Source organism: Taudactylus pleione, unplaced genomic scaffold, assembly GCF_031769625.1.
Source record: "Taudactylus pleione unplaced genomic scaffold, aTauple2 ptg000773l, whole genome shotgun sequence".
Lineage (NCBI taxonomy): Eukaryota > Metazoa > Chordata > Amphibia > Anura > Myobatrachidae > Taudactylus > Taudactylus pleione.
Window position 1 is genome coordinate 15,001 of NW_028285175.1, and position 17,500 is coordinate 32,500.

The 17,500-nt window shown below is 37.4% G+C and overlaps 11 non-coding genes and 62 pseudogenes across 11 annotated transcripts; all 73 read right to left on the minus strand.

The window, feature by feature from the left end:
- Positions 1-62: 62 nt before the first annotated feature.
- Positions 63-181, minus strand: LOC148475925 (5S ribosomal RNA; annotated as a pseudogene).
- A 116-nt stretch (positions 182-297) lies between these two features.
- Positions 298-416, minus strand: LOC148475926 (5S ribosomal RNA; annotated as a pseudogene).
- A 116-nt stretch (positions 417-532) lies between these two features.
- Positions 533-651, minus strand: LOC148475927 (5S ribosomal RNA; annotated as a pseudogene).
- A 116-nt stretch (positions 652-767) lies between these two features.
- On the minus strand, positions 768-886 carry LOC148475928 (5S ribosomal RNA; annotated as a pseudogene).
- A 115-nt stretch (positions 887-1,001) lies between these two features.
- On the minus strand, positions 1,002-1,120 carry LOC148475929 (5S ribosomal RNA; annotated as a pseudogene).
- Positions 1,121-1,236: 116 nt separating this feature from the next.
- LOC148475930 (5S ribosomal RNA) lies at positions 1,237-1,355 on the minus strand (annotated as a pseudogene).
- Positions 1,356-1,471: 116 nt separating this feature from the next.
- LOC148475931 (5S ribosomal RNA) lies at positions 1,472-1,590 on the minus strand. Its single transcript, XR_015872713.1, has one exon. It is a non-coding gene; the product is annotated as a 5S ribosomal RNA (ribosomal RNA).
- Positions 1,591-1,706: 116 nt separating this feature from the next.
- On the minus strand, positions 1,707-1,825 carry LOC148475932 (5S ribosomal RNA; annotated as a pseudogene).
- Positions 1,826-1,941: 116 nt separating this feature from the next.
- LOC148475933 (5S ribosomal RNA) lies at positions 1,942-2,060 on the minus strand. The gene has a single exon (XR_015872729.1). It is a non-coding gene; the product is annotated as a 5S ribosomal RNA (ribosomal RNA).
- A 116-nt stretch (positions 2,061-2,176) lies between these two features.
- Positions 2,177-2,295, minus strand: LOC148475934 (5S ribosomal RNA; annotated as a pseudogene).
- Positions 2,296-2,411: 116 nt separating this feature from the next.
- LOC148475935 (5S ribosomal RNA) lies at positions 2,412-2,530 on the minus strand. Its single transcript, XR_015872730.1, has one exon. It is a non-coding gene; the product is annotated as a 5S ribosomal RNA (ribosomal RNA).
- Positions 2,531-2,646: 116 nt separating this feature from the next.
- On the minus strand, positions 2,647-2,765 carry LOC148475936 (5S ribosomal RNA; annotated as a pseudogene).
- Positions 2,766-2,881: 116 nt separating this feature from the next.
- LOC148475937 (5S ribosomal RNA) lies at positions 2,882-3,000 on the minus strand (annotated as a pseudogene).
- Positions 3,001-3,116: 116 nt separating this feature from the next.
- Positions 3,117-3,235, minus strand: LOC148475938 (5S ribosomal RNA; annotated as a pseudogene).
- Positions 3,236-3,350: 115 nt separating this feature from the next.
- Positions 3,351-3,469, minus strand: LOC148475939 (5S ribosomal RNA; annotated as a pseudogene).
- A 116-nt stretch (positions 3,470-3,585) lies between these two features.
- On the minus strand, positions 3,586-3,704 carry LOC148475940 (5S ribosomal RNA; annotated as a pseudogene).
- Positions 3,705-3,820: 116 nt separating this feature from the next.
- Positions 3,821-3,939, minus strand: LOC148475941 (5S ribosomal RNA; annotated as a pseudogene).
- A 116-nt stretch (positions 3,940-4,055) lies between these two features.
- On the minus strand, positions 4,056-4,174 carry LOC148475942 (5S ribosomal RNA; annotated as a pseudogene).
- Positions 4,175-4,290: 116 nt separating this feature from the next.
- LOC148475943 (5S ribosomal RNA) lies at positions 4,291-4,409 on the minus strand. Its single transcript, XR_015872634.1, has one exon. It is a non-coding gene; the product is annotated as a 5S ribosomal RNA (ribosomal RNA).
- A 116-nt stretch (positions 4,410-4,525) lies between these two features.
- On the minus strand, positions 4,526-4,644 carry LOC148475944 (5S ribosomal RNA; annotated as a pseudogene).
- Positions 4,645-4,760: 116 nt separating this feature from the next.
- LOC148475945 (5S ribosomal RNA) lies at positions 4,761-4,879 on the minus strand (annotated as a pseudogene).
- Positions 4,880-4,994: 115 nt separating this feature from the next.
- Positions 4,995-5,113, minus strand: LOC148475946 (5S ribosomal RNA; annotated as a pseudogene).
- A 116-nt stretch (positions 5,114-5,229) lies between these two features.
- LOC148475947 (5S ribosomal RNA) lies at positions 5,230-5,348 on the minus strand (annotated as a pseudogene).
- A 116-nt stretch (positions 5,349-5,464) lies between these two features.
- LOC148475948 (5S ribosomal RNA) lies at positions 5,465-5,583 on the minus strand. Its single transcript, XR_015872731.1, has one exon. It is a non-coding gene; the product is annotated as a 5S ribosomal RNA (ribosomal RNA).
- Positions 5,584-5,699: 116 nt separating this feature from the next.
- LOC148475949 (5S ribosomal RNA) lies at positions 5,700-5,818 on the minus strand (annotated as a pseudogene).
- A 351-nt stretch (positions 5,819-6,169) lies between these two features.
- On the minus strand, positions 6,170-6,288 carry LOC148475950 (5S ribosomal RNA; annotated as a pseudogene).
- A 116-nt stretch (positions 6,289-6,404) lies between these two features.
- LOC148475951 (5S ribosomal RNA) lies at positions 6,405-6,523 on the minus strand (annotated as a pseudogene).
- Positions 6,524-6,638: 115 nt separating this feature from the next.
- On the minus strand, positions 6,639-6,757 carry LOC148475952 (5S ribosomal RNA; annotated as a pseudogene).
- A 115-nt stretch (positions 6,758-6,872) lies between these two features.
- LOC148475953 (5S ribosomal RNA) lies at positions 6,873-6,991 on the minus strand (annotated as a pseudogene).
- Positions 6,992-7,107: 116 nt separating this feature from the next.
- LOC148475954 (5S ribosomal RNA) lies at positions 7,108-7,226 on the minus strand. The gene has a single exon (XR_015872732.1). It is a non-coding gene; the product is annotated as a 5S ribosomal RNA (ribosomal RNA).
- A 116-nt stretch (positions 7,227-7,342) lies between these two features.
- Positions 7,343-7,461, minus strand: LOC148475955 (5S ribosomal RNA; annotated as a pseudogene).
- A 116-nt stretch (positions 7,462-7,577) lies between these two features.
- On the minus strand, positions 7,578-7,696 carry LOC148475956 (5S ribosomal RNA; annotated as a pseudogene).
- A 116-nt stretch (positions 7,697-7,812) lies between these two features.
- Positions 7,813-7,931, minus strand: LOC148475957 (5S ribosomal RNA; annotated as a pseudogene).
- Positions 7,932-8,047: 116 nt separating this feature from the next.
- On the minus strand, positions 8,048-8,166 carry LOC148475958 (5S ribosomal RNA; annotated as a pseudogene).
- A 116-nt stretch (positions 8,167-8,282) lies between these two features.
- On the minus strand, positions 8,283-8,401 carry LOC148475959 (5S ribosomal RNA; annotated as a pseudogene).
- Positions 8,402-8,516: 115 nt separating this feature from the next.
- On the minus strand, positions 8,517-8,635 carry LOC148475960 (5S ribosomal RNA; annotated as a pseudogene).
- Positions 8,636-8,750: 115 nt separating this feature from the next.
- On the minus strand, positions 8,751-8,869 carry LOC148475961 (5S ribosomal RNA; annotated as a pseudogene).
- Positions 8,870-8,984: 115 nt separating this feature from the next.
- LOC148475962 (5S ribosomal RNA) lies at positions 8,985-9,103 on the minus strand (annotated as a pseudogene).
- Positions 9,104-9,219: 116 nt separating this feature from the next.
- LOC148475963 (5S ribosomal RNA) lies at positions 9,220-9,338 on the minus strand. The gene has a single exon (XR_015872733.1). It is a non-coding gene; the product is annotated as a 5S ribosomal RNA (ribosomal RNA).
- Positions 9,339-9,454: 116 nt separating this feature from the next.
- Positions 9,455-9,573, minus strand: LOC148475964 (5S ribosomal RNA; annotated as a pseudogene).
- A 116-nt stretch (positions 9,574-9,689) lies between these two features.
- LOC148475965 (5S ribosomal RNA) lies at positions 9,690-9,808 on the minus strand (annotated as a pseudogene).
- A 116-nt stretch (positions 9,809-9,924) lies between these two features.
- Positions 9,925-10,043, minus strand: LOC148475966 (5S ribosomal RNA; annotated as a pseudogene).
- Positions 10,044-10,394: 351 nt separating this feature from the next.
- LOC148475967 (5S ribosomal RNA) lies at positions 10,395-10,513 on the minus strand (annotated as a pseudogene).
- Positions 10,514-10,628: 115 nt separating this feature from the next.
- Positions 10,629-10,747, minus strand: LOC148475968 (5S ribosomal RNA; annotated as a pseudogene).
- A 116-nt stretch (positions 10,748-10,863) lies between these two features.
- On the minus strand, positions 10,864-10,982 carry LOC148475969 (5S ribosomal RNA). The gene has a single exon (XR_015872615.1). It is a non-coding gene; the product is annotated as a 5S ribosomal RNA (ribosomal RNA).
- A 115-nt stretch (positions 10,983-11,097) lies between these two features.
- On the minus strand, positions 11,098-11,216 carry LOC148475970 (5S ribosomal RNA; annotated as a pseudogene).
- Positions 11,217-11,331: 115 nt separating this feature from the next.
- LOC148475971 (5S ribosomal RNA) lies at positions 11,332-11,450 on the minus strand (annotated as a pseudogene).
- Positions 11,451-11,566: 116 nt separating this feature from the next.
- Positions 11,567-11,685, minus strand: LOC148475972 (5S ribosomal RNA; annotated as a pseudogene).
- Positions 11,686-11,800: 115 nt separating this feature from the next.
- On the minus strand, positions 11,801-11,919 carry LOC148475973 (5S ribosomal RNA; annotated as a pseudogene).
- A 116-nt stretch (positions 11,920-12,035) lies between these two features.
- Positions 12,036-12,154, minus strand: LOC148475974 (5S ribosomal RNA; annotated as a pseudogene).
- Positions 12,155-12,270: 116 nt separating this feature from the next.
- Positions 12,271-12,389, minus strand: LOC148475975 (5S ribosomal RNA; annotated as a pseudogene).
- Positions 12,390-12,504: 115 nt separating this feature from the next.
- LOC148475976 (5S ribosomal RNA) lies at positions 12,505-12,623 on the minus strand (annotated as a pseudogene).
- A 116-nt stretch (positions 12,624-12,739) lies between these two features.
- LOC148475977 (5S ribosomal RNA) lies at positions 12,740-12,858 on the minus strand (annotated as a pseudogene).
- A 116-nt stretch (positions 12,859-12,974) lies between these two features.
- LOC148475978 (5S ribosomal RNA) lies at positions 12,975-13,093 on the minus strand (annotated as a pseudogene).
- A 116-nt stretch (positions 13,094-13,209) lies between these two features.
- LOC148475979 (5S ribosomal RNA) lies at positions 13,210-13,328 on the minus strand. Its single transcript, XR_015872635.1, has one exon. It is a non-coding gene; the product is annotated as a 5S ribosomal RNA (ribosomal RNA).
- A 116-nt stretch (positions 13,329-13,444) lies between these two features.
- Positions 13,445-13,563, minus strand: LOC148475980 (5S ribosomal RNA; annotated as a pseudogene).
- Positions 13,564-13,679: 116 nt separating this feature from the next.
- LOC148475981 (5S ribosomal RNA) lies at positions 13,680-13,798 on the minus strand (annotated as a pseudogene).
- A 116-nt stretch (positions 13,799-13,914) lies between these two features.
- LOC148475982 (5S ribosomal RNA) lies at positions 13,915-14,033 on the minus strand (annotated as a pseudogene).
- Positions 14,034-14,149: 116 nt separating this feature from the next.
- LOC148475983 (5S ribosomal RNA) lies at positions 14,150-14,268 on the minus strand (annotated as a pseudogene).
- A 115-nt stretch (positions 14,269-14,383) lies between these two features.
- On the minus strand, positions 14,384-14,502 carry LOC148475984 (5S ribosomal RNA; annotated as a pseudogene).
- Positions 14,503-14,618: 116 nt separating this feature from the next.
- Positions 14,619-14,737, minus strand: LOC148475985 (5S ribosomal RNA; annotated as a pseudogene).
- A 116-nt stretch (positions 14,738-14,853) lies between these two features.
- LOC148475986 (5S ribosomal RNA) lies at positions 14,854-14,972 on the minus strand (annotated as a pseudogene).
- A 116-nt stretch (positions 14,973-15,088) lies between these two features.
- Positions 15,089-15,207, minus strand: LOC148475987 (5S ribosomal RNA; annotated as a pseudogene).
- Positions 15,208-15,323: 116 nt separating this feature from the next.
- On the minus strand, positions 15,324-15,442 carry LOC148475988 (5S ribosomal RNA; annotated as a pseudogene).
- Positions 15,443-15,557: 115 nt separating this feature from the next.
- Positions 15,558-15,676, minus strand: LOC148475989 (5S ribosomal RNA; annotated as a pseudogene).
- Positions 15,677-15,792: 116 nt separating this feature from the next.
- LOC148475990 (5S ribosomal RNA) lies at positions 15,793-15,911 on the minus strand. The gene has a single exon (XR_015872667.1). It is a non-coding gene; the product is annotated as a 5S ribosomal RNA (ribosomal RNA).
- A 115-nt stretch (positions 15,912-16,026) lies between these two features.
- LOC148475991 (5S ribosomal RNA) lies at positions 16,027-16,145 on the minus strand (annotated as a pseudogene).
- A 116-nt stretch (positions 16,146-16,261) lies between these two features.
- On the minus strand, positions 16,262-16,380 carry LOC148475992 (5S ribosomal RNA). Its single transcript, XR_015872626.1, has one exon. It is a non-coding gene; the product is annotated as a 5S ribosomal RNA (ribosomal RNA).
- Positions 16,381-16,495: 115 nt separating this feature from the next.
- Positions 16,496-16,614, minus strand: LOC148475993 (5S ribosomal RNA; annotated as a pseudogene).
- Positions 16,615-16,729: 115 nt separating this feature from the next.
- LOC148475994 (5S ribosomal RNA) lies at positions 16,730-16,848 on the minus strand (annotated as a pseudogene).
- A 116-nt stretch (positions 16,849-16,964) lies between these two features.
- LOC148475995 (5S ribosomal RNA) lies at positions 16,965-17,083 on the minus strand (annotated as a pseudogene).
- A 115-nt stretch (positions 17,084-17,198) lies between these two features.
- On the minus strand, positions 17,199-17,317 carry LOC148475996 (5S ribosomal RNA; annotated as a pseudogene).
- A 115-nt stretch (positions 17,318-17,432) lies between these two features.
- The window catches only part of LOC148475997 (5S ribosomal RNA), a 119-nt pseudogene continuing 51 nt past the window's right edge, over positions 17,433-17,500 (minus strand).

Genomic DNA, 17,500 nt, shown 5'->3' on the forward strand with positions numbered 1-17,500 from the left:
ATGATAAGTTGAAAAATGAAATGTAAAATGTAATAGAAAAGAATGTTATGGCAGTATAAAGTTACCTACAGCTCCTGGTATTCCCAGTTGGTCTCCCATCCAAGTACTAACCAGGCCCGACACTGCATAGCTTCCAAGATCAGACGAGATTGGGCATGTCCAGTGTGGTTTGGCTGTAGGTGCTCAAAAACATTAACTTTAGACCTCTATTTCTTCTTAACTCAAGTAAATTCATTAATAAGTTGAAAAAATTAAATGTAAAATGTAATAGAAAAGAATGTTATTGCTGTATAAAATTACCTACAGCACCTGGTATTCCCAGGTGGTCTCCCATCCAAGTACTAACCAGGCCCAACACTACATAGCTTCCAAGATCAGACGAGATTGGGCATGTCCAGTTTGGTTTGGCTGTAGGTGCTCAAAAACATTAACTTTAGACCTCTTTTACTTCTTAACTCAAGTAAATTCATTGATAAGTAGAAAAAATTAAATGTAAAATGTAATAGAAAAGAATGTTTTGGCTGTCTAAAATTACATACAGCACCAGGTATTCCAAGGTGGTCTCCCATGCAAGCACAAACCAGGCCCAACACTGCATAGCTTCCAAGATCAAACGAGATTGGGCATGTCCAGTGTGGTTTGGCTGTAGGTGCTCAAAAATATTAACTTTAGACATCTATTACTTCTTATCTCATGTAAATTCATTGATAAGTTGAAAAAATTAAATGTAAAATTTAATAGAAAAGAATGTTATGGCAGTATAAAATTACCTACAGCACCTGGTATTCCCAGGTGGTCTCCCATTCAAGTACTAACCAGGCCCAACACTGCATAGCTTCCAAGATCAGACGAGATTGGGCATCTCCAGTGTGGTTTGGCTGTAGGTGCTCAAAAGCATTAACTTTAGACCTCTTTTACTTCTTAACTCAAGTATATTCAATGATAAGTTGAAAAATTAAATGTAAAATGTAATAGAAAAGAATGTTATGGCAGTATAAAGTTACCTACAGCTCCTGGTATTCCCAGGTGTTCTCCCATCCAAGTACTAACCAGGCCCAACACTGCATAACTTCCAAGATCAGACGAGATTGGGCATCTCCAGTGTGGTTTGGCTGTAGGTGCTCAAAAACATTAACTTTAGACATCTATTACTTCTTAACTCAAGTAAATTCATAGATAAGTTGAAAAAATTAAATGTAAAATGTAATAGAAAAGAATGTTATGGCTGTATAAAATTACCTACAGCACCTGGTATTCCCAGGTGGTCTCCCATCCAAGTACTAACCAGGCCCAACACTACATAGCTTCCAAGATCAGACGAGATTGGGCATGTCCAGTGTGGTTTGGCTGTAGGTGCTCAAAACCATTAAATTTAGACCTCTTTTACTTCTTAACTCAAGTAAATTCAATGATAAGTTGAAAAAATTAAATGTAAAATTTAATAGAAAAGAATGTTATGGCAGTATAAAATTACCTACAGCACCTGGTATTCCCAGGTGGTCTCCCATCCAAGTACTAACCAGGCCCAACACTGCATAGCTTCCAAGTTCAGACGAGATTGGGCATGTCCAGTGTGGTTTGGCTGTAGGTGCTCAAAAACATTAACTTTAGACCTCTTTTACTTCTTAACTCAAGTAAATTCAATGATAAGTTGAAAAAATTAAATGTAAAATGTAATAGAAAAGAATGTTATGGCCATATAAAATTACCTACAGCTCCTGGTATTCCCAGGTGGTCTCCCATCCAAGTACTAAGCAGGCCCAACACTGCAAAGCTTCCAAGATCAGATGAGATTGGGCATGTCCAGTGTGGTTTGGCTGTAGGTGCTCAAAAACATTAACTTTAGACCTCTCTTACTTCTTAACTCAAGTAAATTCATTGATTAGTTGAAAAAATTAAATGTAAAATGTAATAGAAAAGAACGTTATGGCATTATAAAATTACCTACAGCACCTGGTATTCCCAGGTGGTCTCCCATCCAAGTACTAACCAGGCCCAACACTGCATAGCTTCCAAGATCAGACGAGATTGGGCATGTCCAGTGTGGTTTGGCTGTAGGTGCTCAAAAATATTAACTTTAGACATCTATTACTTCTTAACTCATGTAAATTCATTGATAAGTTGAAAAATTTAAATGTAAAATTTAATAGAAAAGAATGTTATGGCAGTATAAAATTACCTACAGCACCTGGTATTCCCAGGTGGTCTCCCATTCAAGTACTAACTAGGCGCAACACTGCATAGCTTCCAAGATCAGACGAGATTGGGCATCTCCAGTGTGGTTTGGCTGTAGGTGCTCAAAAACATTAACTTTAGACCTCTATTACTTCTTAACTCAAGTAAATTCATTGATAAGTTGAAAAAATTAAATGTAAAATGTAATAGAAAAGAATGTTATGGCTGTATAAAATTACCTACAGCACCTGGTATTCCCAGGTGGTCTCCCATCCAAGTACTAACCAGGCCCAACACTGCATAGCTTCCAAGATCAGACGAGATTGGGCATGTCCAGTGTGGTTTGGCTGTAGGTGCTCAAAAACATTAACTTTAGACCTCTTTTACTTCTTAACTCAAGTAAATTCATTGATAAGTTGAAAAAATTAAATGTAAAATGTAATAGAAAAGAATGTTTTGGCTGTCTAAAATAACATACAGCACCAGGTATTCCCTGGTGGTCTCCCATGCAAGTACAAACCAGGCCCAACACTGCATAGCTTCCAAGATCAGACAAGATTGGGCATGTCCAGTGTGGTTTGGCTGTAGGTGCTCAAAAGCATTAAATTTAGACCTCTATTACTTCTTAACTCAAGTAAATTCATTGATAAGTTGAAAAAATTAAATGTAAAATGTAATAGAAAAGAATGTTATGGCAGTATAAAATTACCTACAGCACCTGGTGTTCCCAGGTGGTCTCCCATCCAAGTACCAACCAGGCCCAACACTGCATAGTTTGCAAGATAAGATGAGATTGGGCATGTCCTCTGTGGTTTGACTGTAAGTGCTCAAAAACATTAAATTTAGACATCTTTTACTTCTTAACTCAAGTAAATTCAATGATAAGTTGAAAAAATTAAATGTAAAATTTAATAGAAAAGAATGTTATGGCTGTATAAAATTACCTACAGCACCTGGTATTCCCAGGTGGTCTCCCATCCAAGTACCAACCAGGCCCAACACTGCATAGCTTCCAAGTTCAGACGAGATTGGGCATGTCCAGTGTAGTTTGGCTGTAGGTGCTCAATAACATTAACTTTAGACCTCTTTTACTTCTTAACTCAAGTAAATTCAATGATAAGTTGAAAAATGAAATGTAAAATGTAAAAGAAAAGAATGTTTTGGCCGTATAAAATTACCTACAGCTCCAGGTATTCCCAGGTGGTCTCCCATCCAAGTACTAACCAGGCCCAACACTGCACAGCTTCCAAGATCAGACGAGATTGGGCATGTCCAGTGTGGTTTGGCTGTAGGTGCTCAAAAACATTAACTTTAGACCTCTTTTACTTCTTAACTCAAGTAAATTCATTGATAAGTAGAAAAAATTAAATGTAAAATGTAATAGAAAAGAATGTTTTGGCTGTCTAAAATTACATACAGCACCAGGTATTCCCAGGTGGTCTCCCATGCAAGTACAAACCAGAACCAACACTGCATAGCTTCCAAGATCAGACAAGATTGGGCATGTCCAGTGTGGTTTGGCTGTAGGTGCTCAAAAGCATTAAATTTAGACCTCTATTACTTCTTAACTCAAGTAAAATCATTGATAAGTTGAAAAAATTAAATGTAAAATGTAATAGAAAAGAATGTTATGGCTGTATAAAATTACCTACAGCACCTGGTATTCCCAGGTGGTCTCCCATCCAAGTAGTAACCAGGCCCAACACTACATAGCTTCCAAGATCAGACGAGATTGGGCATGTCCAGTGTGGTTTGGCTGTAGGTGCTCAAAAACATTAACTTTAGACCTCTTTTACTTCTTAACTCAAGTAAATTCATTGATAAGTTGAAAAAATTAAATGTAAAATGTAATAGAAAAGAATGTTTTGCCTGTGTAAAATTACATACAGCACCAGGTATTCCCAGGTGGTCTCCCATGCAAGTACAAACCAGGACCAACACTGCATAGCTTCCAAGATCAGACGAGATTGGGCATGTCCAGTGTGGTTTGGCTGTAGGTGCTCAAAAGCATTAAATTTAGACCTCTATTACTTCTTAACTCAAGTAAATTCATTGATAAGTTGAAAAAATTAAATGTAAAATGTAATAGAAAAGAATGTTATGGCTGCATAAAATTACCTACAGCACCTGGTATTCCCAGGTGGTCTCCCATCCAAGTACTAACCAGGCCCAACACTGCATAGCTTCCAAGATCAAACGAGATTGGGCATGTCCAGTGTGGTTTGGCTGTAGGTGCTCAAAAATATTAACTTTAGACATCTATTACTTCATAACTCAAGTAAATTCATTGATAAGTTGAAAAAATTAAATGTAAAATGTAATAGAAAAGAATGTTTTGGCTGTATAAAAGTACCTACAGCATCTGGTATTCCCAGGTGGTCTCCCATCCCAGTACAAACCAGGCCCAACACTGCATAGCTTACAAGATCAGACAAGATTGGGCATGTCCAGTGTGGTTTGGCTGTAGGTGCTCAAAAGCATTAAATTTAGACCTCTTTTACTTCTTAACTCAAGTAAATTCAATGATAAGTTGAAAAAATTAAATGTAAAATTTAATAGAAAAGAATGTTATGGCAGTATAAAATTACCTACAGCACCTGGTATTCCCAGGTGGTCTCCCATCCAAGTACTAACCAGGCCCAACACTGTATAGCTTACAAGTTCAGACGAGATTGGGCATGTCCAGTGTGGTTTGGCTGTAGGTGCTCAAAAACATTAACTTTAGACCTCTTTTACTTCTTAACTCAAGTAAATTCAATGATAAGTTGAAAAATTAAATGTAAAATGTAATAGAAAAGAATGTTATGGCCGTATAAAATTACCTACAGCTCCTGGTATTCCCAGGTGGTCTCCCATCCAAGTACTAAGCAGGCCCAACACTGCAAAGCTTCCAAGATCAGATGAGATTGGGCATGTCCAGTGTGGTTTGGCTGTAGGTGCTCAAAAACATTAACTTTAGACCTCTCTTACTTCTTAACTCAAGTAAATTCATTGATTAGTTGAAAAAATTAAATGTAAAATTTAATAGAAAAGAATGTTATGGCAGTATAAAATTACCTACAGCACCTGGTATTCCCAGGTGGTCTCCCATTCAATTACTAACTAGGTGCAACACTGCATAGCTTCCAAGATCAGACGAGATTGGGCATCTCCAGTGTGGTTTGGCTGTAGGTGCTCAAAAACATTAACTTTAGACCTCTATTACTTCTTAACTCAGGTAAATTCATTGATAAGTTGAAAAAATTAAATGTAAAATGTAATAGAAAAGAATGTTATGGCTGTATAAAATTACCTACAGCACCTGGTATTCCCAGGTGGTCTCCCATCCAAGTACTAACCAGGCCCAACACTGCATAGCTTCCAAGATCAGACGAGATTGGGCATGTCCAGTGTGGTTTGGCTGTAGGTGCTCAAAAACATTAACTTTAGACCTCTTTTACTTCTTAACTCAAGTAAATTCATTGATAAGTTGAAAAAATTAAATGTAAAATGTAATAGAAAAGAATGTTTTGGCTGTCTAAAAAAACATACAGCACCAGGTATTCCCAGGTGGTCTCCCATGCAAGTACAAACCAGGCCCAACACTGCATAGCTTCCAAGATCAGACAAGATTGGGCATGTCCAGTGTGGTTTGGCTGTAGGTGCTCAAAAGCATTAAATTTAGACCTCTATTACTTCTTAACTCAAGTAAATTCATTGATAAGTTGAAAAAATTAAATGTAAAATGTAATAGAAAAGAATGTTATGGCAGTATAAAATTACCTACAGCACCTGGTGTTCCCAGGTGGACTCCCATCCAAGTACCAACCAGGCCCAACACTGCATAGTTTGCAAGATAAGATGAGATTGGGCATGTCCTCTGTGGTTTGACTGTAAGTGCTCAAAAACATTAAATTTAGACATCTTTTACTTCTTAACTCAAGTAAATTCAATGATAAGTTGAAAAAATTAAATGTAAAATTTAATAGAAAAGAATGTTATGGCAGTATAAAATTACCTACAGCACCTGGTATTCCCAGGTGGTCTCCCATGCAAGCACAAACCAGGCCCAACACTGCATAGCTTCCAAGATCAAACGAGATTGGGCATGTCCAGTGTGGTTTGGCTGTAGGTGCTCAAAAATATTAACTTTAGACATCTATTACTTCTTAACTCATGTAAATTCATTGATAAGTTGAAAAAATTAAATGTAAAATTTGATAGAAAATAATGTTATGGCAGTATAAAATTACCTACAGCACCTGGTATTCCCAGGTGGTCTCCCATTCAAGTACTAACCAGGCTCAACACTGCATAGCTTCCAAGATCAGACGAGATTGGGCATGTCCAGTGTGGTTTGGCTGTAGGCGCTCAAAAACATTAACTTTAGACCTCTTTTACTTCTTAACTCAAGTAAATGCAATGATAAGTTGAAAAATTAAATGTAAAATGTAATAGAAAAGAATGTTTTGGCTGTCTAAAATTACATACAGCACCAGGTATTCCCAGGTGGTCTCCCATGCAAGTACAAACCAGGACCAACACTGCATAGCTTCCAAGATCAGACGAGATTGGGCATGTCCAGTGTGGTTTGGCTGTAGGTGCTCAAAAGCATTAAATTTAGACCTCTATTACTTCTTAACTCAAGTAAATTCATTGATAAGTTGAAAAATTAAATGTAAAATGTAATAGAAAAGAATGTTATGGCCGTATAAAATTACCTACAGCTCCTGGTATTCCCAGGTGGTCTCCCATCCAAGTACTAAGCAGGCCCAACACTGCAAAGCTTCCAAGATCAGATGAGATTGGGCATGTCCAGTGTGGTTTGGCTGTAGGTGCTCAAAAACATTAACTTTAGACCTCTCTTACTTCTTAACTCAAGTAAATTCATTGATTAGTTGAAAAAATTAAATGTAAAATGTAATAGAAAAGAACGTTATGGCAGTATAAAATTACCTACAGCACCTGGTATTCCCAGGTGGTCTCCCATCCAAGTACTAACCAGGCCCAACACTGCATAGCTTCCAAGATCAGACGAGATTGGGCATGTCCAGTGTGGTTTGGCTGTAGGTGCTCAAAAATATTAACTTTAGACATCTATTACTTCTTAACTCATGTAAATTCACTGATAAGTTGAAAAAATTAAATGTAAAATTTAATAGAAAAGAATGTTATGGCAGTATAAAATTACCTACAGCACCTGGTATTCCCAGGGGGTCTCCCATTCAATTACTAACTAGGCGCAACACTGCATAGCTTCCAAGATCAGACGAGATTGGGCATCTCCAGTGTGGTTTGGCTGTAGGTGCTCAAAAACATTAACTTTAGACCTCTATTACTTCTTAACTCAGGTAAATTCATTGATAAGTTGAAAAAATTAAATGTAAAATGTAATAGAAAAGAATGTGATTGCTGTATAAAATTACCTACAGCACCTGGTATTCCCAGGTGGTCTCCCATCCAAGTACTAACCAGGCCCAACACTGCATAGCTTCCAAGATCAGACGAGATTGGGCATGTCCAGTGTGGTTTGGCTGTAGCTGCTCAAAAACATTAACTTTAGACCTCTTTTACTTCTTAACTCAAGTAAATTCATTGATAAGTTGAAAAAATTAAATGTAAAATGTAATAGAAAAGAATGTTTTGGCTGTCTAAAATAACATACAGCATCAGGTATTCCCAGGTGGTCTCCCATGCAAGTACAAACCAGGCCCAACACTGCATAGCTTCCAAGATCAGACAAGATTGGGCATGTCCAGTGTGGTTTGGCTGTAGGTGCTCAAAAGCATTAAATTTAGACCTCTATTACTTCTTAACTCAAGTAAATTCATTGATAAGTTGAAAAAATTAAATGTAAAATGTAATAGAAAAGAATGTTATGGCAGTATAAAATTACCTACAGCACCTGGTGTTCCCAGGTGGTCTCCCATCCAAGTACCAACCAGGCCCAACACTGCATAGTTTGCAAGATAAGATGAGATTGGGCATGTCCTCTGTGGTTTGACTGTAAGTGCTCAAAAACATTAAATTTAGACATCTTTTACTTCTTAACTCAAGTAAATTCAATGATAAGTTGAAAAAATTAAATGTAAAATTTAATAGAAAAGAATGTTATGGCAGTATAAAATTACCTACAGCACCTGGTATTCCCAGGTGGTCTCCCATCCAAGTACTAACCAGACCCAACACTGCATAGCTTCCAAGTTCAGACGAGATTGGGCATGTCCAGTGTAGTTTGGCTGTAGGTGCTCAATAACATTAACTTTAGACCTCTTTTACTTCTTAACTCAAGTAAATTCAATGATAAGTTGAAAAATGAAATGTAAAATGTAATAGAAAAGAATGTTATGGCAGTATAAAATTACCTACAGCTCCTGGTATTCCCAGGTGGTCTCCCATCCAAGTACTAACCAGGCCCAACACTGCAAAGCTTCCAAGATCAGACGAGATTGGGCATGTCCAGTGTGGTTTGGCTGTAGGCGCTCAAAAACATTAACTTTAGACCTCTTTTACTTCTTAACTCAAGTAAATGCAATGATAAGTTGAAAAATTAAATGTAAAATGTAATAGAAAAGAATGTTTTGGCTGTCTAAAATTACATACAGCACCAGGTATTCCCAGGTGGTCTCCCATGCAAGTACAAACCAGGACCAACACTGCATAGCTTCCAAGATCAGACGAGATTGGGCATGTCCAGTGTGGTTTGGCTGTAGGTGCTCAAAAGCATTAAATTTAGACCTCTATTACTTCTTAACTCAAGTAAATTCATTGATAAGTTGAAAAATTAAATGTAAAATGTAATAGAAAAGAATGTTATGGCCGTATAAAATTACCTACAGCTCCTGGTATTCCCAGGTGGTCTCCCATCCAAGTACTAAGCAGGCCCAACACTGCAAAGCTTCCAAGATCAGATGAGATTGGGCATGTCCAGTGTGGTTTGGCTGTAGGTGCTCAAAAACATTAACTTTAGACCTCTCTTACTTCTTAACTCAAGTAAATTCATTGATTAGTTGAAAAAATTAAATGTAAAATGTAATAGAAAAGAACGTTATGGCAGTATAAAATTACCTACAGCACCTGGTATTCCCAGGTGGTCTCCCATCCAAGTACTAACCAGGCCCAACACTGCATAGCTTCCAAGATCAGACGAGATTGGGCATGTCCAGTGTGGTTTGGCTGTAGGTGCTCAAAAATATTAACTTTAGACATCTATTACTTCTTAACTCATGTAAATTCACTGATAAGTTGAAAAAATTAAATGTAAAATTTAATAGAAAAGAATGTTATGGCAGTATAAAATTACCTACAGCACCTGGTATTCCCAGGTGGTCTCCCATTCAATTACTAACTAGGCGCAACACTGCATAGCTTCCAAGATCAGACGAGATTGGGCATCTCCAGTGTGGTTTGGCTGTAGGTGCTCAAAAACATTAACTTTAGACCTCTATTACTTCTTAACTCAGGTAAATTCATTGATAAGTTGAAAAAATTAAATGTAAAATGTAATAGAAAAGAATGTGATTGCTGTATAAAATTACCTACAGCACCTGGTATTCCCAGGTGGTCTCCCATCCAAGTACTAACCAGGCCCAACACTGCATAGCTTCCAAGATCAGACGAGATTGGGCATGTCCAGTGTGGTTTGGCTGTAGCTGCTCAAAAACATTAACTTTAGACCTCTTTTACTTCTTAACTCAAGTAAATTCATTGATAAGTTGAAAAAATTAAATGTAAAATGTAATAGAAAAGAATGTTTTGGCTGTCTAAAATAACATACAGCACCAGGTATTCCCAGGTGGTCTCCCATGCAAGTACAAACCAGGCCCAACACTGCATAGCTTCCAAGATCAGACAAGATTGGGCATGTCCAGTGTGGTTTGGCTGTAGGTGCTCAAAAGCATTAAATTTAGACCTCTATTACTTCTTAACTCAAGTAAATTCATTGATAAGTTGAAAAAATTAAATGTAAAATGTAATAGAAAAGAATGTTATGGCAGTATAAAATTACCTACAGCACCTGGTGTTCCCAGGTGGTCTCCCATCCAAGAACCAACCAGGCCCAACACTGCATAGTTTGCAAGATAAGATGAGATTGGGCATGTCCTCTGTGGTTTGACTGTAAGTGCTCAAAAACATTAAATTTAGACATCTTTTACTTCTTAACTCAAGTAAATTCAATGATAAGTTGAAAAAATTAAATGTAAAATTTAATAGAAAAGAATGTTATGGCAGTATAAAATTACCTACAGCACCTGGTATTCCCAGGTGGTCTCCCATCCAAGTACTAACCAGACCCAACACTGCATAGCTTCCAAGTTCAGTCGAGATTGGGCATGTCCAGTGTAGTTTGGCTGTAGGTGCTCAATAACATTAACTTTAGACCTCTTTTACTTCTTAACTCAAGTAAATTCAATGATAAGTTGAAAAATGAAATGTAAAATGTAAAAGAAAAGAATGTTATGGCCGTATAAAATTACCTACAGCTCCTGGTATTCCCAGGTGGTCTCCCATCCAAGTACTAACCAGGCCCAACACTGCAAAGCTTCCAAGATCAGACGAGATTGGGCATGTCCAGTGTGGTTTGGCTGTAGGTGCTCAAAACCATTAACTTTAGACCTCTATTACTTCTTAACTCAAGTAAATTCATTGATAAGTTGAAAAAATTAAATGTAAAATGTAATAGAAAAGAACGTTATGGCTGTATAAAATTACCTACAGCACCTGGTATTCCCAGGTGGTCTCCCATCCAAGTACTAACCAGGCCCAACACTGCATAGCTTCCAAGATCAGATGAGATTGGGCATGTCCAGTGTGGTTTGGCTGTAGGTGCTCAAAAACATTAACTTTAGACCTCTTTTACTTCTTAACTCAAGTAAATTCATTGATAAGTAGAAAAAATTAATGTAAAATGTAATAGAAAAGATTGTTTTGGCTGTCTAAAATTACATACAGCACCAGGTATTCCCAGGTGGTCTCCCATGCAAGTACAAACCAGGCAAAACACTGCATAGCTTCCAAGATCAAACGAGATTGGGCATGTCCAGTGTGGTTTGGCTGTAGGTGCTCAAAACTTTAAATTTAGACCTCTAATACTTCTTAACTCAAGTAAATTCATTGATAAGTTGAAAAAATTAAATGTAAAATGTAATAGAAAAGAATATTATGGCTGCATAAAATTACCTACAGCACCTGGTATTCCCAGGTGGTCTCCCATGCAAGTACTAACCAAGCCCAACACTGCATAGCTTCCAAGATCAAACGAGATTGGGCATGTCCAGTGTGGTTTGGCTGTAGGTGCTCAAAAATATTAACTTTAGACATCTATTACTTCTTAACTCATGTAAATTCATTGATAAGTTGTAAAAATTAAATGTAAAATTTGATAGAAAATAATGTTATGGCAGTATAAAATTACCTACAGCACCTGGTATTCCCAGGTGGTCTCCCATTCAAGTACTAACCAGGCTCAACACTGCATAGCTTCCAAGATCAGACGAGATTGGGCATGTCCAGTGTGGTTTGGCTGTAGGCGCTCAAAAACATTAACTTTAGACCTCTTTTACTTCTTAACTCAAGTAAATGCAATGATAAGTTGAAAAATTAAATGTAAAATGTAATAGAAAAGAATGTTATGGCAGTATAAAGTTACCTACAGCTCCTGGTATTCCCAGGTGGTCTCCCATCCAAGTACTAACCAGGCCCAACACTGCACAGCTTCCAAGATCAGACGATATTGGGCATGTCCAGTGTGGTTTGGCTGTAGGTGCTCAAAAACATTAACTTTAGACCTCTTTTACTTCTTAACTCAAGTAAATTCATTGATAAGTAGAAAAAATTAAATGTAAAATGTAATAGAAAAGAATGTTTTGGCTGTCTAAAATTACATACAGCACCAGGTATTCCCAGGTGGTCTCCCATGCAAGTACAAACCAGGACCAACACTGCATAGCTTCCAAGATCAGACGAGATTGGACATGTCCAGTGTGGTTTGGCTGTAGGTGCTCAAAAGCATTAAATTTAGACCTCTATTACTTCTTAACTCAAGTAAATTCATTGATAAGTTGAAAAAATTAAATGTAAAATGTAATAGAAAAGAATGTTATGGCTGCATAAAATTACCTACAGCACCTGGTATTCCCAGGTGGTCTCCCATCCAAGCACTAACCAGGCCCAACACTGCATAGCTTCCAAGTTCAGACGAGATTGGGCATGTCCAGTGTGGTTTGGCTGTAGGTGCTCAAAAACATTAACTTTAGACCTCTTTTACTTCTTAACTCAAGTAAATTCAATGATAAGTTGAAAAATGAAATGTAAAATGTAATAGAAAAGAATGTTATGGCCGTATAAAATTACCTACAGCTCCTGGTATTCCCAGGTGGTCTCCCATCCAAGTACTAACCAGGCCCAACACTGCAAAGCTTCCAAGATCAGACGAGATTGGGCATGTCCAGTGTGGTTTGGCTGTAGGTGCTCAAAAACATTAACTTTAGACCTCTCTTACTTCTTAACTCAAGTAAATTCATTGATTAGTTGAAAAAATTAAATGTAAAATGTAATAGAAAAGAACGTTATGGCAGTATAAAATTACCTACAGCACCTGGTATTCCCAGGTAGTCTCCCATCCAAGTACTAACCAGGCCCAACACTGCATAGCTTCCAAGATCAGACGAGATTGGGCATGTCCAGTGTGGTTTGGCTGTAGGTGCTCAAAAACATTAACTTTAGACCTCTTTTACTTCTTAACTCAAGTAAATTCATTGATAAGTAGAAAAAATTAAATGTAAAATATAATAGAAAAGAATGTTTTGGCTGTCTAAAATTACATACAGCACCAGGTAATCCCAGGTGGTCTCCCATGCAAGTACAAACCAGGCCCAACACTGCATAGCTTCCAAGATCAAACGAGATTGGGCATGTCCAGTGTGGTTTGGCTGTAGGTGCTCAAAAACATTAAATTTAGACCTCTATTACTTCTTAACTCAAGTAAATTCATTGATAAGTTGAAAAAATTAAATGTAAAATGTAATAGAAAAGAATGTTATGACTGCATAAAATTACCTACAGCACCTGGTATTCCCAGGTGGTCTCCCATCCAAGTACTAACCAGGCCCAACACTGCATAGCTTCCAAGATCAAACGAGATTGGGCATGTCCAGTGTGGTTTGGCTGTAGGTGCTCAAAAATACTAACTTTAGACATCTATTACTTCTTAACTCATGTAAATTCATTGATAAGTTGAAAAAATTAAATGTAAAATTTAATAGAAAAGAATGTTATGGCAGTATAAAATTACCTACAGCACCTGGTATTCCCAGGTGGTCTCCCATTCAAGTACTAACCAGGCCCAACACTGCATAGCTACCAAGATCAGACGAGATTGGGCATGTCCAGTGTGGTTTGGCTGTAGGAGCTCAAAAACATTAACTTTAGACCTCTTTTACTTCTTAACTCAAGTAAATTCATTGATAAGTAGAAAAAATTAAATGTAAAATGTAATAGAAAAGAATGTTTTGGCTGTCTAAAATTACATACAGCACCAGGTATTCCCAGGTGGTCTCCCATGCAAGTACAAACCAGGCCCAACACTGCATAGCTTCCAAGATCAGATGAGATTGGGCATGTCCAGTGTGGTTTGGCTGTAGGTGCTCAAAAGCATTAAATTTAGATCTCTATTACTTCTTAACTCAAGTAAATTCATTGATAAGTTGAAAAAATTAAATGTAAAATGTAATAGAAAAGAATGTTATGGCTGCATAATATTACCTACAGCACCTGGTATTCCCAGGTGGTCTCCCATCCAAGTACTAACCAGGCCCAACACTGCATAGCTTCCAAGATCAAACAAGATTGGGCATGTCCAGTGTGGTTTGGCTGTAGGTGCTCAAAAATATTAACTTTAGACATCCATTACTTCATAACTCATGTAAATTCATTGATAAGTTGAAAAAATTAAATGTAAAATGTAATAGAAAAGAATGTTTTGGCTGTATAAAATTACCTACAGCACCTGGTATTCCCAGGTGGTCTCCCATCCAAGTACTAACCATGCCCAACACTGCATAGCTTCCAAGTTCAGACGAGATTGGGCATGTCCAGTGTGGCTTGGCTGTAGGTGCTCAAAAACATTAACTTTAGACCTCTTTTACTTCTTAAGTCAAGTAAATTCAATGATAAGTTGAAAAATGAAATGTAAAATGTAATAGAAAATAATGTTGTGGCCGTATAAAATTACCTACAGCTCCTGGTATTCCCAGGTGGTCTCCCATCCAAGTACTAACCAGGCCCAACACTGCAAAGCTTCCAAGATCAGACGAGATTGGGCATGTCCAGTGTGGTTTGGCTGTAGGTGCTCAAAAACATTAACTTTAGACCTCTATTACTTCTTAACTCAAGTAAATTCATTGATAAGTTGAAAAAATTAAATGTAAAATGTAATAGAAAAGAACGTTATGGCTGTATAAAATTACCTACAGCACCTGGTATTCCCAGGTGGTCTCCCATCCAAGTACTAACCAGGCCCAACACTGCATAGCTTCCATGATCAGACGAGATTGGGCATGTCCAGTGTGGTTTGGCTGTAGGTGCTCAAAAGCATTAACTTTAGACCTCTTTTACTTCTTAACTCAAGTAAATTCATTGATAAGTAGAAAAAATTAAATGTATAATGTAATAGAAAAGAATGTTTTGGCTGTCTAAAATTACATACAGCACCAGGTATTCCCAGGTGGTCTCCCATGCAAGTACAAACCAGGCCCAACACTGCATAGCTTCCAAGATCTAATGAGATTGGGCATGTCCAGTGTGGTTTGGCTATAGGTGCTCAAAAACATTAAATTTAGACCTCTATTACTTCTTAACTCAAGTAAATTCATTGATAAGTTGAAAAAATTAAATGTAAAATGTAATAGAAAAGAATGTTATGGCTGCCTAAAATTACCTACAGCACCTGGTATTCCCAGGTGGTCTCCCATCCAAGTACTAACCAGGCCCAACACTGCATAGCTTCCAAGATCAAACGAGATTGGGCATGTCCAGTGTGGTTTGGCTGTCGGTGCTCAAAAATATTAACTTTAGATATCTATTAATTCTTAACTCATGTAAATTCATTGATAAGTTGAAAAAATTAAATGTAAAATGTAATAGAAAAGAATGTTATGGCAGTTTAAAATTACCTACAGCACTTAGTATTCCCAGGTGGTCTCCCATTCAAGTACTAACCAGGCCCAACACTGCATATCTTCCAAGATCAGACGAGATTGGGCATGTCCAGTGTGGTTTGGCTGTAGGTGCTCAAAAACCTTAACTTTAGACCTCTTTTACTTCTTAACTCAAGTAAATTCAATGATAAGTTGAAAAATTAAATGTAAAATGTAATAGAAAAGAATGTTATTGCAGTATAAAGTTACCTACAGCTCCTGGTATTCCCAGGTGGTCTCCCATCCAAGTACTAACAAGGCGCAACACTGCATAGCTTCCAAGATCAGACGAGATTGGGCATCTCCAGTGTGGTTTGGCTGTAGGTGCTCAAAAACATTAACTTTAGACCTCTATTACTTCTTAACTCAAGTAAATTCATTGATAAGTTGAAAAAATTAAATGTAAAATGTAATAGAAAAGAATGTTATGGCTGTATAAAATTACCTACAGCACCTGGTATTCCCAGGTGGTCTCCCATCCAAGTACTAACCAGGCCCAACACTGCATAGCTTCCAAGTTCAGACGAGATTGGGCATGTCCAGTGTAGTTTGGCTGTAGGTGCTCAATAACATTAACTTTAGACCTCTTTTACTTCTTAACTCAAGTAAATTCAATGATAAGTTGAAAAATGAAATGTAAAATGTAAAAGAAAAGAATGTTATGGCCATATAAAATTACCTACAGCTCCTGGTATTCCCAGGTGGTCTCCCATCCAAGTACTAACCAGGCCCAACACTGCAAAGCTTCCAAGATCAGACGAGATTGGGCATGTCCAGTGTGGTTTGGCTGTAGGTGCTCAAAACCATTAACTTTAGACCTCTATTACTTCTTAACTCAAGTAAATTCATTGATAAGTAGAAAAAATTAAATGTAAAATGTAATAGAAAAGAACGTTATGGCTGTATAAAATTACCTACAGCACCTGGTATTCCCAGGTGGTCTCCCATCCAAGTACTAACCAGGCCCAACACTGCATAGCTTCCAAGATCAGATGAGATTGGGCATGTCCAGTGTGGTTTGGCTGTAGGTGCTCAAAAACATTAACTTTAGACCTCTTTTACTTCTTAACTCAAGTAAATTCATTGATAAGTAGAAAAAATTAATGTAAAATGTAATAGAAAAGATTGTTTTGGCTGTCTGAAATTACATACAGCACCAGGTATTCCCAGGTGGTCTCCCATGCAAGTACAAACCAGGCCCAACACTGCATAGCTTCCAAGATCAAACGAGATTGGGCATGTCCAGTGTGGTTTGGCTGTAGGTGCTCAAAACTTTGAATTTTGACCTCTATTACTTCTTAACTCAAGTAAATTCATTGATAAGTTGAAAAAATTAAATGTAAAATGTAATAGAAAAGAATGTTATGGCTGCATAAAATTACCTACAGCACCTGGTATTCCCAGGTGGTCTCCCATGCAAGTACTAACCAAGCCCAACACTGCATAGCTTCCAAGATCAAATGAGATTGGGCATGTCCAGTGTGGTTTGGCTGTAGGTGCTCAAAAATATTAACTTTAGACATCTATTACTTCTTAACTCATGTAAATTCATTGATAAGTTGTAAAAATTAAATGTAAAATTTGATAGAAAATAATGTTATGGCAGTATAAAATTACCTACAGCACCTGGTATTCCCAGGTGGTCTCCCATTCAAGTACTAACCAGGCTCAACACTGCATAGCTTCCAAGATCAGACGAGATTGGGCATGTCCAGTGTGGTTTGGCTGTAGGCGCTCAAAAACATTAACTTTAGACCTCTTTTACTTCTTAACTCAAGTAAATGCAATGATAAGTTGAAAAATTAAATGTAAAATGTAATAGAAAAGAATGTTATGGCAGTATAAAGTTACCTACAGCTCCTGGTATTCCCAGGTGGTCTCCCATCCAAGTACTAACCAGGCCCAACACTGCACAGCTTCCAAGATCAGACGAGATTGGGCATGTCCAGTGTGGTTTGGCTGTAGGCGCTCAAAAACATTAACTTTAGACCTCTTTTACTTCTTAACTCAAGTAAATGCAATGATAAGTTGAAAAATTAAATGTAAAATGTAATAGAAAAGAATGTTTTGGCTGTCTAAAATTACATACAGCACCAGGTATTCCCAGGTGGTCTCCCATGCAAGTACAAACCAGGACCAACACTGCATAG